The sequence below is a fragment of the Bos mutus genome, chromosome 4 (assembly GCF_027580195.1).
Source record: "Bos mutus isolate GX-2022 chromosome 4, NWIPB_WYAK_1.1, whole genome shotgun sequence".
Classification (NCBI taxonomy): domain Eukaryota; kingdom Metazoa; phylum Chordata; class Mammalia; order Artiodactyla; family Bovidae; genus Bos; species Bos mutus.
In genome coordinates this window covers 110,650,521-110,666,207 of record NC_091620.1, presented here as the reverse complement: position 1 = coordinate 110,666,207, position 15,687 = coordinate 110,650,521, and the positions used below count along the sequence as shown (strand labels likewise).

General features: G+C 41.5%; 1 pseudogene; it reads right to left on the bottom strand.

The window, feature by feature from the left end:
* Positions 1-2,304: 2,304 nt before the first annotated feature.
* Positions 2,305-2,403, bottom strand: LOC138987658 (U6 spliceosomal RNA; annotated as a pseudogene).
* Positions 2,404-15,687: the final 13,284 nt, after the last annotated feature.

The window sequence follows — 15,687 nt, the reverse complement described above, 5'->3', positions numbered from 1 at the left end:
CTGTGAAAGATACCATTGGAATTTTGACAATGGTTGCATTGAGTCTAGATTCAGTGTCTTGGGTAGCATGGACATTTTAACAGTATTAATTCTTCCAGTCAATGAACACAAAATATCTTTCCACTAATTCATGGCTTCTTAAGTTTCTTTCATCAATGTCATAATTTTCAGTGTATATGTTTCACCTCTATTGTTAAATTTATTCCTATGTTTTTAATTCTTTTTTAAATTTAAATTTATATCCTTTTAATTGGAGGATAATTGATTTACATTATTGTATTTGTTTCTGTTATATATCAACTATTTTATTCTCTTTGATTCAATTAGAAATGGAATTGTTTTCTTAATTTCTCTTTCTTATAGTTTGTTATTAGTGTATAAACATGTAACTGATTTTTTAATATTGATTTTGTATCCTGTAACGTTATTGAATGCATTTATTATTTCTAACAGTTTTTGGTAGACTCTTTAGCATTTTCTTTATATAACATTATGACATCTGCAAATAGAGACAATTCTGACTTTTTCCTTCTTTCTTTTTTTTTTTTTTTGACTGCCTGTTGTGGCTTGGACTTCTGGTACTGTGTAGAATAAAAGTGGCAAAAGTTTCAGATCCTAGTAGAAAATCTTTCAGTTTTTCACCATTGCACATTTTAGCTATGGCTTGTCATATATGTTTTAGCACATACACCATGTTCAAGTGGGCTTTATTCCAGGTATAAGGATGCGTCAGCATCCACAAAGCAAGCCTTCATTTGTCTTTGTTTAGGCCATCGTATGTCCCAATTTGCCTGGGACACTTTTACTTTATGCTTGTTTTCTTAGTGTAATTAAAAATAGTGCCCCCTCAGATAAGCTCATGAAAACATGTTCAACATCATTAGTCATTAGGGAAATGCAAATTAAAACCAAAATAAGATACACAGTCATTAGAATGGCTAACGTAAAAAACATTGATCATAACAATTGTTGGTGAGCATATGGAGAAAGTATAATTTTAATACAGGGCTATGTGACATGAAAGTGTTAGTCACTCAGTCGTGTCCATCTGACTCTTTGCAACCCTTGGGACTGTAGCCCACCAGGCTCCTCTTTCCATGGGATTTCCCAGGCAAGAATACTGGAGTGGGCTGCCATGCACTCCTCCAGGGTGTCTTCCTGACTCAGGGATCAAACCAGCATCTCCTAAGTCTCCTGCCTTGGAAGCCAAGTTCTTTACCACTAGCACAACCTGGAAAGCTCTCCTTAACACGGGACCTCTAGGGGATTCCCAATAGCCTCTTAAAAACTGAAATGCATCTACCATATCACCCAGCCATTCCACATGGAGATGCTTATATAAGAATGAATACATATGTTTGTACCAAAACTTTTACAAGAATGTTCATAGCAGCTTTATTTATGATAACTCCAAACTGGAAACCCAAACATCCAACAATAGGAGAATGAATAAACAATCATGATTTAGCCATACAATGGAATATTACTCAGAAATCCATATGAAAAAAATTGTTGATACATAACATACAATGTTTAAGAATCACTATGTGGAAAAAAGTCAAACAAAAAAGCATGTAGTGTATGATTCTTGAAACAACACATTAACAAAATGAATTTTAAAAGCATATTATCATCTCAGTAGATGCAGAAAAGACCATTGACAAAACCCAACCTCCATTCATGATAAAACTCTCAGCAAACAGTGTATGCTGCTGCTAAGTCACTTCAGTCGTGTCCGACTCTGTGTGACCCCATGGACTGCAGCCTACCAGGCTTCTCCGTCCCTGGGATTCTCCAGGCAAGAACACTGGAGTGGGGTGCCATTGCCTTCTCCAATGCATGAAAGTGGAAAATGAAAGTAAAGTCGCTCAGTCGTGTCCAACTCTTAGTGACCCCATGGACTGCAGCCTACCAGGCTCCTACATCCATGAGATTTTCCAGGCAAGAGTACTGGAGTGGGGTGCCATTGCCTTCTCCCAAACAGTGTATAGAGGAAACATATTCAACATAATAAAGGCCATATATGACAAGCCCATAGCTAAAATGTGCAATGGTGAAAAACTGAAAGCTTTTCTACTAAGATCTGATTCTGTCAATATAAAATTCTATAAAACACAAATGTAACAGAAACCAGATGAGTGGTTGTCTGAAGATAGGGAAGGTAGGGGTAAAAGGAGAAGTTACAAAGAGATACAAGGAAACTTTTTGAGATGGTGAATATTTTTATTATTTTGTGGTGAATAGTTTCACAGGTATATGCCAAAACTCATCAAACTGTAAATTTATTTTTTATTTTATTATTTTTAAAATATGGAGTGCTCCACAAATTCATGTCATGCCTGCACAAGGCTCATGCTAATCCTTTCTGTACAATTTTAGTATATGTGCTGCTGAAAGAAGCACAAACTGTAAATTTAAATATGCACAGTTTATTGTATATCAATATACCTCAAGTAGCTGTTAAAAAATAATGCCACCTTGCATTCTCAAAAATATTTCAGTTTAGGGAATTCCTGGTAGTCCAATGCTTAGAATTTGATATGCTTACCGCTGGAGCCCCACTTTGATCCCTGGTTGGGAAACTAAGATCCCAGATGCTGTGCCAAATACATTTTTTTTAAAAAGAACATATCTGAGCTTGGTTGGTCATACTCTATTCCTTAGTCTGGGTACTGATTTTATAGATTTTTAAATCTGGTTATTTCATAATAAATCTATTTCATAGATATATTCAGTTTTTGAAAATCCACTTTTCTATATATGTATTAAACTTCAAGCAAAAATTCCCCATAAAAGGACCTGAAAGAATGTCTGAGGGAAACATGCAGAAATTGTCCCAGCTGGACAATAAGTTATAGGCTGACCCTATTCTTTGCCTGGAGAAGGAAATGGCAACCCACTCCTATATTCTGGCCTGGAGAATTTCCATGGACAGAGGAGGCTGGCAGGCTACAGTCCATGGGGTCGCAAGAGTTGGACACGATTTAGCGACTACAGAGAGAGAGAGAAAGAGATTATTCATATTTTTATTTTTTCTACTGTAGAGAAAAAGAAAAGTAAGATTTAGGAACAGTTTTCAAAAGGCCACAGAAATAGTCAATATCTCAGTGTAGACTTCAGCTAGGTTTTGTTTCCTGAAAAATCTAGGTGCTTTTCTGTGCCTTTCAGCTCAGTGAAAGAACTGGCTTATCTTTTTAAGGTTTGTTATGTTAAATAATAATTAGCCTTATTTTTTTTATAGTCACTACTTATATACATTTATATCATAATGCTTGATGATTTACGTTATATTCCTTCAGAGCTGAAGAATAATACTCATTTCCATTTTTATAGCAGGTTTTGGAACACAAAGCAACTGACCCCTTGTCAGTTAGTACGACAGCACCGATACGGTTGTCAAGACAAGGAACTGTAATTTTAAAAGATTTTAAGGAAATGAGAGAACTCCCTACTAGAGGAGAATGTAATTCTGATTATAGAATGAAATGACTAGTAGAGAAAATAATACATTTACTAGCATTTCGAGGTACAGTGAATACTTAAGGAAAAACTCCATGAGCTGATGTGGATTCTTATGAGTCTTGGTGGCACCACGTGTGTGCTCAGTCATGTCTGACTCTTTGTGACCCTTTGGACTGTAGCCCGCCAGGCTCTGTCCATGCGATTCTCCAGGCAAGATTCCTGGAGTGGGTTGCCATTTCCTCCTCCAGGGGGTCTTCCTGACGCAGGGATTGAAGTCTCCTGTATCTCCTGCATCACAGGCAGATTCTTTACCCACTGAGTCATTGGGGAGACCCTTTTGGTGGCTGCAACTCAGTGTAAATCTTTTCTCTTGGAAGATCTGTGATTACCAGGGTGAAAAAAAAGAAACAAACAAACAAGTTTTGGTATCAAATAGCAATTTCCTTACTATTATAAAATAATTAAACTGACTTAAAGAATATGGTTTATAGTGTTGTAACAAACACGCCCCGAAGATTGTTATATTGATATGGTGCTTTGCATGCGGTAGACCCTGAAAGTGGTATATGCTAGTTTTAGTTCACAACCAGTTTAGGGAAAACGTTGGGAAGGAGAAAGTGGTGAGGCAGACAGGAAAGAAAAAAGAATTATTTGGTTATTTTTGGCTGTCCTGGGTCTTCACTGCTTTGGTTGGGCTTTCCCTAGTTGTGTCGAGTGGGGGCTACTCTGTGTGTGGTGTGCGGGCTTCTCACTGCAGTGGCTTCTGTTGTTGAGCATAGGCTCTAGGTGCGTGGGCTCCGTAGTTGTGGTGAATGGGCTTAGTTGCCCAGTGGCATGTGGGATCCTCCCAGACCAGGGATCGAACTCATGTCCCCTGCATTGTCAGGTGGATACTTAACCACTGGACCACCAGGTAAGTCCGAAGAGGAAAACTTTAGGTGTAACAGGGCAAGAGACAGCAAAGAAATGCTCTGCAGGTTCTAAAATAAATCATTTCCAGTGATCTTCAGCTGTTGCTTGAGGCTTGGGGTGCCTAATAGATTTTAGAAGATTTTTTTGGTTGCCTACTCAATATTTATTTCTCTGCACACTTGTGCTAAAATGACCAAGGTTTTGTTCAAAGAGCTACCCTCCTCCATGTGACCACATACTAGTAGGAGGCTGGCCCTATTCTAGCCCAAGAAGGTAAATCATAATGGCTCAATGACACTCTGATTTTGCCATTGGTTTAGGAAGGATACATGACCCACTTCTGACCAATCAGAAATGAGAAATCTGCTGGACTCCTCTAAGAAAGGCTTTCTTACTATTAAAGACAACTTCCTTGTTTTCAGTTGGACAATATTATACCTAGCTGTGATTCCCAGAGCTGCTCCACCTACTTTCCCAATCACTGAGATAAACATGTGGAAAAAGTGAATACCTTGAAGGAGGCAGAACTGAAACTGGAAAGAACCCAGGTCTTCAGGGATGTCATTGAGCCACTCATTTACCCATCCTTGGGGTTGCTACAAACCAGCCAAGGTATCTGGGCCTCAGCTTCCTCAACTATAAAATGAGAAAGATGATTTTTCAACCCATCCATCTGGGACCTTTCTGCTGAATCATCATTCCATGCTTCTTGCAATCCACTGACCATGACACTGAAGTTAACTGTGTCCCTCTTGCTGGTGAAAATACATAACCCGGAGAATGAAAACATCATTGAGCTCTAATATGATTTTCTGTGTAGTTTCTAGAAGCATGAGTTTTAAAAGTTGCCTAGGGCCAAGTTATTAAAAGATTTCCAGGCATTTCGAAAGTTGATATATGCCCCATGTTGATATAATGTGAGAAATAATTGGTAAGAATGTTGAGTAGGTGCCGAGCAGCAAAATCTAGACTGAGAGTCCCAGCATCCCAATACTGGCCTGTCTCTTTTGCTTTCAGTGGTATTGCTGCTGCTCCTGTTGACTTACATCCAGTATTTCAAAGCCATTTTCTCCTTGTTAATGATGTTTCAAAATTGCCTAACCTTGCAATAACTTTCAAGGCAATAAAAAAAGGATTCTTGCATCACACTGGGTTTTAAGCCAACTGATCTCCAAGGCCGTTGTCCCATTCTTGAGAGTTCCTGAGAAGTAAACCTTTTCTCCAGTGGAATTTTTTCTATTTTCAAAAACAACTATTAACATGTCTCAGCTATTGATAGAAAAAGCAACTTTTAAAGTTTTAACCCATCTCAAGCCAGTTTTATATGTAGACAAAGAAGTGATTTTCAGGTCTTTCAGAATATTCCCATTATGTAGTATTTGCCTTTGAAATGCCTGTTAACTATCTGAAAATTTCTCCTCCTCTGTAAAGAAAAGATGGACAAGAGAGCTTTCCAAATATTCTTCTAAGCTCAAGTTTCTATGAGTCAGTATGACATGAATTAGGACATTAGTAAAGTCTATCTTACTTTCTTCCATATGAATCATATATTTGATTAGTCCCCATAATATATGAGTTGTGTGTTTGTGCTGAGTGTCTCAGTCATGTCTGAATCTTTGCAACACCATGGCCTGTAGCCCACCAAGCTCCTCTGTCCATGGGGATTCTCCAGGCAAGAATACTGGAGTGGGTTGCCATGCCCTCCTCCAGGGGATCTTCCTAACCCAGGAATTGAACCGGGGTCTCCTGCATTGCAGGCAGATTCTTTACCAGCTGAGCCACCAGGGAAGCCCAATATATGAGTTACTATAATTTTATTTTGGGCCCCCCCCGCCCCAGTGACTCAGCAGTAAAGAATCTGCCTGCAATGCAGGAGATGCAGATTTGATCCCTGGGTCAGGAAGATCTACTGGAGGAGGGCATGACAACCCACTTTAGTATTCTTGCTTGGTGAATCACATGGACAGAGGAGCCTGACAGGCTACAGTCCATAAGGTTGCAAAAAGTTGGACACAACTGAAGCAACATAGCTCGTAGGCACACAACCAGAAAATTAACCCAAAAGAAATGGAAATACCCTTAGAAATCCTGAACAAAGAAAGCAAGTGATAGGGAAGGAGTTGGGAGTAAATCCTGCAGTATGTGGATTGAATTTAGTTGTACTTTAGTTCCCCATCTATGTAATTTGTAAATTGAATATATTTGATTATTAATAAAAACTGCCTGTTTATAAAGGGCTTAGAATTTTATGAATTATGGCAAAACAAGCATAAACATAACTTGGGGATCTTAAGACTAATAATATTCTCATCTAATGCCTTTTCAAAAAGTGTACAAACTCTGTTTTGGTCACAATGATTCTAACATTGCAAATAACACACTCAAGAGACCAGCTTTTCTTTGAAGAGTATTGTTTCTGAAAGTAATGTCAGGGAAAGCCAGCCTGGTTTCCTCCCTCTGACTCACCATCTTTCCTTTGCATTTTCCACAGATGCCATCTACTCACAGACACAGTTTCACCCATACGCTGTGTCCAAGCATAGACTCCCAGACTATCTGCAAGCCTGTCAGAGCTAATTCATCATACCAGACTCGGTGTGTCGTGGATGCCCGGGCACTCCTAATCTAGAGCTTTCTTCCTCCTCTCCCCGCTGAGTGGTTCCGTCCTCCCCCTGGTTGTTTTGTCCATGGATGCGTGTCTGCCTTTAGTCGTCCTGTCTGCCTTCTAACCTTCCTTACTAAGAGTGGTGCCCCTCCTCCTAGGAGCCACCAGTTCCTGCCAGGCCATCCTCTGAAACAAGCCATCAACATATTACAATTGAGAACCGGATACAATTTCCCAGTATCATGGCTGGCCTTCTAGCTTAAACACACATCCCTCTCTCTAGCGACAGTTCCAGCTTTTGCTTGAGATTCAGCCTTCACCCATTTTAGTCTGAGTAGACTAGGTGGACCTCGGTTCTAAGTCCTAGGCAGTTTGGGAGCCAAGATATCCTATTTGAAAACAGTGATTGGTTCAGAGATGGGAATGTGGCCTAAAAAAGACAAGCAGAGAAAACGTCAGGACTTCCTCTGAAAGTCGGCCCATCTTCTTTGATTTTAAACCTGAAAGGTTATAACCTAAACAGATAATATGTGGAAGTCACGGAGCAAGGAAACAAGAGGAGGCTTATGTTCTAAGCATAGAACCATGTGCTTAAATATGTAAAATCTCGCACAATGTTAAATACTAATTGTTCTTTTACTCTATTTCCCTGGTGGCTCAGGCGGTAAAGAATCCGCTCACAATGCAGGAAACCCAGGTTCGATTCCTGGGTCAGGAAGATCTCCCGAAGAAGGGAATGGCAACCCACTCCAGTATTCTTTCCTGGGAAACCCCACAGACAGAGGAGCCTGGTGGGCTACAGTCCCTGGGGTCACAAAGAGTGGGACATGACTGAGTGACTAACACTTTGACTTTTGGACAAATATACTTTCATAATGACCTTGAAGGCAAGGTTCAAATCCTCAGACTCTTCAGATTTCTGCTCTGAAACACAGCTGGATGAAAAGATCTGCAAACCATGGTCCAACTGCTTCTCTTCTTACTCCTGCCTCAATTCTGTGCCAGAAGGGGACTCATAAGACATGTAAGAGAACCCCATCCTGCTCATCTAAATTCCATATGCATCATCTGCAAGCAGCTCACTCTTGAGCCTGGAGATGTGCAAGCTGTCAGTTTCACTCACCTTCAGGGGGATGGACTAAAGCAGAGTTCCACTCAGGACTGAGAGCTAGCTTGCAGATTTGGGGCAGGGAATCCTTGGGTCCGTGGTACCCAGAGTGTGACCTAGAGGGATGTGAAAAGCTTCTAGGGGAGTGTGTGCCCCTAGGGCATGGCTGAAGCAGATCCAGAGAAGAACTCCCTAGAGTACAGGGTCCTGTGAGCTAGGGCAGGGTCCCGTTTCAATTGGACTGAAGGATGGCACTACTTCAGGAAGCTGTCTCACAACCATAAAGGTAGGATGTATCTTAAATCCAACACATCAGAGACCTCCATGGTGTCTTAGTCTTAATCTTGGTTAAGATTTGGCCTTCTAATGTAGGGGGCATGGGTTCAGTCCCTGGTTGGGGAGCTAAGATCCTACATGCCTTACAGCCAAAAAAATATAAAATAAAAGAGAAGCAATATTGTAACAAATTCAATGAAGACCTTTGAAAAATGGTCCACATCCCCGCCCCCAAAAAATTTTTTTAAATCCTACATATCAGAGAAAAACCAAGCCAAACCAAGAGGTGGAGAGAACTGGATTATGGTTATATCATGTAAGTTTCCACATAAGCCACACCTACACTCTCCTGGGACTATCCAGTTTATGAGCTAATTCATCTGGGTTTTGCTCAAACCAATTTGGGATGAGGTTTCTATTACTTGCGACTAAAAGAATCACGTCTGGTAGATTTCTTGATGGTATTGCGTGAATGACTCATGTCTGGTCTGCTCTGTCTGCTAAGGCTGTGGATTAACCTCGATCCAAACAATCTCTGCAAATGAGAGAGCTCCCCTATCTCGCTCCCATGCACCTTGGTAGAACAGGGTTCTACATCCAGTGTAAATCCTCTTCCTCATCAGCTCTATTCTGCCTGGGTACCAACCTGACTCATACATATGTCCTCCTAGTTTCCAAGGGGAATGAGCTATAAACTGCCAAACAATGATCCACTCTTAAAAGTATTGGTAAATTTATAACCCCCAACAGATGGGCCAATTGAAAATATGCTACAGTGTGACAGATGTCAGAGAGAGACTCAAATTACTTCATGAACTCTGTATTCTTGAAAGCATCAATTCTTCATCATCAGCTTCTTCAGAAAGAGTACTCTAAACATGTGGGATAGAAATATACCTACTTTGAAAACTGGTTCTTCTGTTTATTGACAACTGTTGTTTAAGATGTGTATATGTGTGCAGGGCTTCCAATGGGGCATTAGTGTAAAGACTCTACCTGCCAATGCAGGAGACCCAGGAGACGTGAGTTTTATCTTTGGGTTGGGAAGATCTGTTGGAATAGGAAATGGCACCCCACTCCAGTAGTCTTGCCTGGAAAATCCCATGGGCAAAGGGACCTGGCAGGCTACAGTCCACAGGGCTGCAAAAGAGTCAGACATGACCTAGCGGCTGAGCACACACACACACACACACACACATATGAAAGAACTTTGCTTCTCATTCCCCTTTGCCAATGGTCTGTCTTATTTCAGTACCAATCAATAAAGGTTCAGCTCAGAATTTTGGTACCCTAGGGTTTTCCTGGTCGCTCAGTTGGTAAAGAGTCCACCTGCTATGCAGGAGACCCAGGTTCTATCCCTGAGTCAGGAAAATTCCCGGCAGAAAGAAATGGCACCCCACTCCAGTATTCTTGCCTGGAGAATCCCATGGACAGAGGAGCCTGGTGGGCTACAGTCCATGGGTTGCAAGAGTCGGACATGACTTAGCAACTAACCCATCACCAGCAGAGACTTTAAATCCCAGAAATTAACTTGAGGTCACAGGGAACAACATGAAAGCGGAGCTTTATCAACTTCAGTTGACTTTGTTCTCTAGGAAATCATACCCTAATCATCATCATACCCTAGTAGTCTTCTCAGTGAAGTTATAAAATTACAGTGCCACTTAGTCGTATAAACTCTTGAACCTGTCTAGAAGTTCACACTTAGTATTACATGAAAATGCACAATGTGATGTCTTTAAATGCACAATGAGATGATTTTTAAAAAATAAAACCACCTCATAAATAAAATTGCCTTGAGAAAAATTTCTAAGTATAGATTCTTAAGTGGAGTCTAAATAGGACTTCACTTTTTCCTTTCTGAAAGGAAGATAGTATTTTCCCCATGTGTTGCCTGCAGGCATTGTAAGTGTAGACTGCCTTCTCCCGCCTTCTATGTTTTTTTGTTGTTCTTAAACACTCTCAGAACAGTCAGTGATTTTACCCTCTTCTGGTTATATCCTTTTTAACCTTTTTATTTTATGTTGGAGTATATCTGATTAACAATGTTGTGATAGTATTAGGTGACAAGCAGAAGGACTCAGCCATACATATGAAGTGAAGTGCAGTCGCTCAGTTGTGTCCGACTCTTTGCGGCCCCATGGACTGTATCCTATCAGGCTCCTCCGTCCATGGGATTTTCCAGGCAAGAATACTGGAGTGGCTTGCCCTTTCCTTCTCCAGGGATCTTCCCAACCCAGGGATCGAACCTGGGTCTCCGGCATTGTAGGCTGACGCTTTTACCGTCTGAGCCACCAGGAAAGCCAGCAGCCATACATGTACTTGTATCCATTTTCCCCCAAACTCCCCTTCCATCCAGGCTGCCACATAGCATTGAGCAGAGTTCCCTGTGCTATACAGTAAGTCCTTGTTGGTTATCCATTTTAACTGTAGCAGTGTGTACGTATCCATCCCTAACTCCCTATCTCACCTTCTGATTTTGATCTAAGTTAACATAACTGCAAGCTCAATTCATTTTTCTTCAATTTAATATTTTTTGACTTATGATAAAATTATTAATTCGTAAGCAAGATCTTTCAGAATGCCCAGCTTTTGTTTCATTTTGTTTCAAAATCACAATTTATTAAAAAAAATAGGAAGACAATGATGTGAATTTTTATAAGTATTTATATTCAGCTACCAGAAGTGTGTGATTTTTCTAACAAAGAAAAATGTCAAGGATGAGAATGCATACATGTGGATTTTTTAAAGTGAACATGAGAACATAACCTTTTGAGGGTATTAGCCCAAACACAGATCATCTCCAATTCTCCGAGAATCAAGGTCCCCTGCTCCTGTAGGTGGAGGGTATGTCTGCTCTGTGTATACAACATGCCTTATGGCTACCACTTCCACCTTTGACCACAGAGAGCAAGAGAGGAGGGAGGGGATAGGAGTGGGAACAAAGCTGAATAAAGGAACAGAGACGAGAGAGCATGGGAGTCCAGAGAGAGACACACACCACGAAAGAGTAATGGTGAAGATCACCAGAGGCCACCTTTAGTTTCTGCCTGTTTATTCTGAGAAACTCCCTGTAACTTTCCAGTAAAATATGTTTTTTGTTTACTCTTTAGGTTTGTACTGCTTTAAGTGAAAGTTCTTAACAAACACCTACTTTATAAAAGTCTGTCTTCTAACTGGAGTACAGTCTTGGATTTTTAGCTCATTAAACTCTAAAGCAAATCTGAAGAGTGACTTTTTTTGGTCTGGGCACATCTTGAAGTGCTACGATTACTGTCACTTGAATGAAGATTTGTTCCTCTGCTACATAAGAAAGTTCTATTTAAAGCAGTCATTTTTACCCTGGATAATATGAGTGGTGCAATTTGCAATGTTCTTGAGGATTTTAAAATAAAGATCTTTCCTCTAAATATCTCAGTGGTAATTAGATTTCTGATCAATTGCTAAGTCCATAAGTGACTCAAATCTTCGGCAAACTTGAAACTGTTGAATTTTACCTTTTAGTTTTAATGGTCTCTTTTTACTTTTTATTTAAGTGATTCTAGCACACATTGAAACTATCCTTGAGTAAAAGAAAAGTTCTCTATCTACCTGTTTTTGCTAACCTTGATTAATGCCCCAGGCCTTCTTTTATTTAAAAAAAAAACAACAAACTTTTATGAAAATCTCTCTATGATTTAAGTATTTGTATTAGTTGGCTGGGGCTGCCATAACAAAGAACCACAGACTGGGTGGCTTAAACAACAAAAATATGTTTTCTCAAAATTCTGGAGGCTAGAAGTCTGAAATCAAGGTGTCAGTGGGGTTGGTTTTTTCTGAGGCTTGTCTCCTTGGCTTGTAGGTAGGATAGATGGCTGTTCTCTCCCTATATCTTTGTATGGTCTTTCCGCTGTGCTTGTGTCCAAATAGCCTCTTAGAATGACCATCAGTCATTTTGGATCAAAGCTCACCCTAATGACCTCATTTAACGTTAACTATCTCTTTAAAGACTCTTGTCTCCAAACACAGCCACTTTCTGCGGCACTTGAGGGTTAGGACTTCAACATACTAATTTTGGGAGGACACAATTCAGCTAATAACAACATTTAACCAATATATTTTGAGTGCCAAATATAAGCTGTACTAAAGACTGGGGACTACTATGAAAAAGAAAAATCTTCCCACCCACCCTTGTAAAGATCCAGTCTTGAAGGGTACGTTCTATCTACAATGCCGTGTAAGCCTCTGTGACAGACAGACCCCAGAGTGGAAGAGATGGAACTTTCTGTCCACACTGGAGTCCTGAGTGGGACAGCTAAGCCTGCAAGACGGTTGTGTCATCTTGACTTGACTTCCCCTTTGGTCACAGGGCAGCTTCCTGACTCTCAACCCCTGCGGTAGGGTGGAAAGGAAAAGGCACACTCCTGTTAAGAGTCTGACCTAGAATTTTTACTTAACTATTTCTGGTCAAAAGGAAGTCATAAATCCACAGATGTCAGCAAGGAAGGCTGAAAATGTAGTGTGTATCTAAGTGGTCATGCCGGCATGGGCGCTCAGTTGCTTCAGTCATATCTGCCTGGTGCAGGGGACATGGGTTCCATCTCTGGTTTGGGAAGACTCCACGTGCTGCAGGTCAGTTAAGTCCAGGCACCACAACTTACTGAAGCCTGAACGTCTAAGCCTGTGCTCCACAGCAAGAGAAGCCGCCACGACAAGCCCGTGAAACTGGAGAGTAGCCCCCACTCTCGACAACTAAAGAAAGCCCACGAGCAGCACAAAGACCCAGTACACCCGAAAATACATACGTCTTTAAAAATACATGGTATTTAAGAAAATGTGGACCAATGACATGTCTTCCCTGCCTAAAATTCCAACTTGGCTTTCCGTCGCCCTGGGAACAAAATGCTAATCCGTCCCACCATCTGCAGGGTCTTTCCGCGTCCTGCCTTTGCCAACTGTGCAGACTGAATCTCCAACAGCTGTTTGCTTGGCTCATTCAACTCCAGCCCACAGGGCTGTAGTCAGTTCCTAGCCTTGGCTAATGTCTCTCCCACTCTTAAGGGCTTGGCAAATATCACTTTCAGGGTGTCCCCAGTGGTTTAGTGGTAAATAATCCACCTGCCAGTGCAGGAGACACAAGAGATATGGGTTCGATCCCTGAGTTGGGAAGATTCCCTGAAGAAGAAAATGGCAACCCACTCCAGTATTCTTGCCTGGGAAACCCTATTGACAGAGGAGCCTGGCAGGCTGAAGTCCTTGGGGTTGCAGAGTTGGACACGACTGAGCAACTGAACAACAAGTATTACTTTCACTTAACCTGCCAATCTCCCAGTTCTGATTGATCTGTTCTCATTATTCAGATCTCAGCTTAGCTGTCATCTCTTCTAGGACTTTTTCTAAGCACCACATCTGCTGTGTCTCCATTCCCCACCCCGCCCAGCAGTCAATCTCCATCTCGCTGCCCCAATCATTTTTTCCTTAATTACTGTATTACACTTTTGACTTAGCAGTCTCCCTCACTAGGAAGCCAGGAACTTTCTGTGTCATATTTGCTGTTGTATCCTTGTGACTCCAACAACGCCACCAAGGCTTTGTGTTTTCACTGAAGGGAGGGGTAAATGGGTCAGGTTCCCAACTTTTCAGTGAGCATTTCCCTTTCAGTAGTAACTAAGAGACATTTAGAAGGAATATCTTGCTTGAAGGGCATTCTTGTTATCAGGAAGGATTTTTACCTGTTATATAACTTGTTCAGATGCTCAGTTGTATCCGACTCTTTGTGACCCCAAGGACTGCAGCATACTACGCTTCCCTGTGATTCACTATCTCTTGGAGTTTGTCCATCGGGTCGGTGATACCATCGCATCCTCTGTTGTCCCTTTCTCCTCCTGGCCTCAGTCTTTCCCAGCATCAGGGGCTTTTCCAGTGAGTCAGCTCTTCACATCAGGTGGCCAAAGTACTGGAGCTTCAGCTTCAGCATCAGTCCTTCCAATCAATATTCAGGGTTGATTTCCTTTAGGATTGACTTCAGTTCAGTTCAGTTCAGTCACTCAGTCATGTCCGACTCTTTGCCACCCCATAAACCACAGCACACCAGGCCTCCCTGTCCATCACCAACTCCCGGAGTCCACCCAAACCCATGTCCATGGAGTTGGTGATGCCATCCAACCATCTCATCCTCTGTTGTCCCCTTCTTCTCCTGCCCTCAATCTTTCCCAAGATCAGGGTCTTTTAAAATGAGTCAGGTCTTCGCATCAGGTGGCCAAAGTATTGGAGTTTCAGCTTCAACATCAGTCCTTCCAGTGAACATGCAGGACTGATCTCCTTTTGAACCACAGTTCAAAAGCATCAATTCTTCAGTGCTCATCTTTCTTTATAGTCCAACTCTCACATCCATACATAACCACTGGAAAAAACATAGCCTTGACTAGATGGACCTTTATTGGCAAAGTAATGTCTCTGCTTTTAAATATGCTGTCTAGGTTGGTCATAACTTTCCTTACAAGGAGCAAGCGTCTTTTAATTTCATGGCTGTAATCATAATCTGCAGTGATTTTGGAGCCCAGAAAAGTAAAGTCAGCCACTGTTTCCACTGTTTCCCCATCTATTTGCCATGAAGTGATGGGACCAGATGCCATGATCCTAGTTTTCTGAATGTTGAGTTTTAAGCCAACTTTTTCACTCTCCTCTTTCACTTTCATCAAGAGGCTCTTAACTTCTTCATTTTCTGCCATAAGGGTGGTGTCATCAGCATATCTGAGGTTATTGATATTTCTCCTGGCAATCTTGATTCCAGCTTGTGCTTCTTCCAGCCCAGCGTTTCTCACGATGTACTCTGCATATAAGTTAAATAAGCAGGGAGACAATATACAGCCTGGACGTACTCCTTTCCCTATTTGGAACCAGTCTGTTATTCCATGTCCAGTTCTAACTGTTGCTTCCTGACCTGCATACAGATTTCTCAAGAGGCAGGTCAGGTGCTCTGGTATTCCCATCTCTTTTAGAATTTTCCACAGTTTATTGTGATCCACACAGTCAAAGGCATGGCATAGTCAATAAAGCAGAAATAGATGTTGACTTAATCTCTCTCAGTTGTCGTATCTAGTGATTACCCAGGCCTACTGTTGTTGTTTTCAGTATTTATTTGGCCGTGCTGGGTCTTAGTTGTGACATGTGGGATCTTTTTCCCCAGCCAGGGATGGAACCCAGGCCCCCTGCACTGAGAGCTTGAAGTCTTAGCCACTGGACCACCAGGGAAGCCCCCAGGCCTATTTTAGTTGCTCTGTTCTTCTTACTGGGCTTCCCTGGTGGCTCAGCTGGTAAAGAATCCACCTGCAATGCAGGAGAC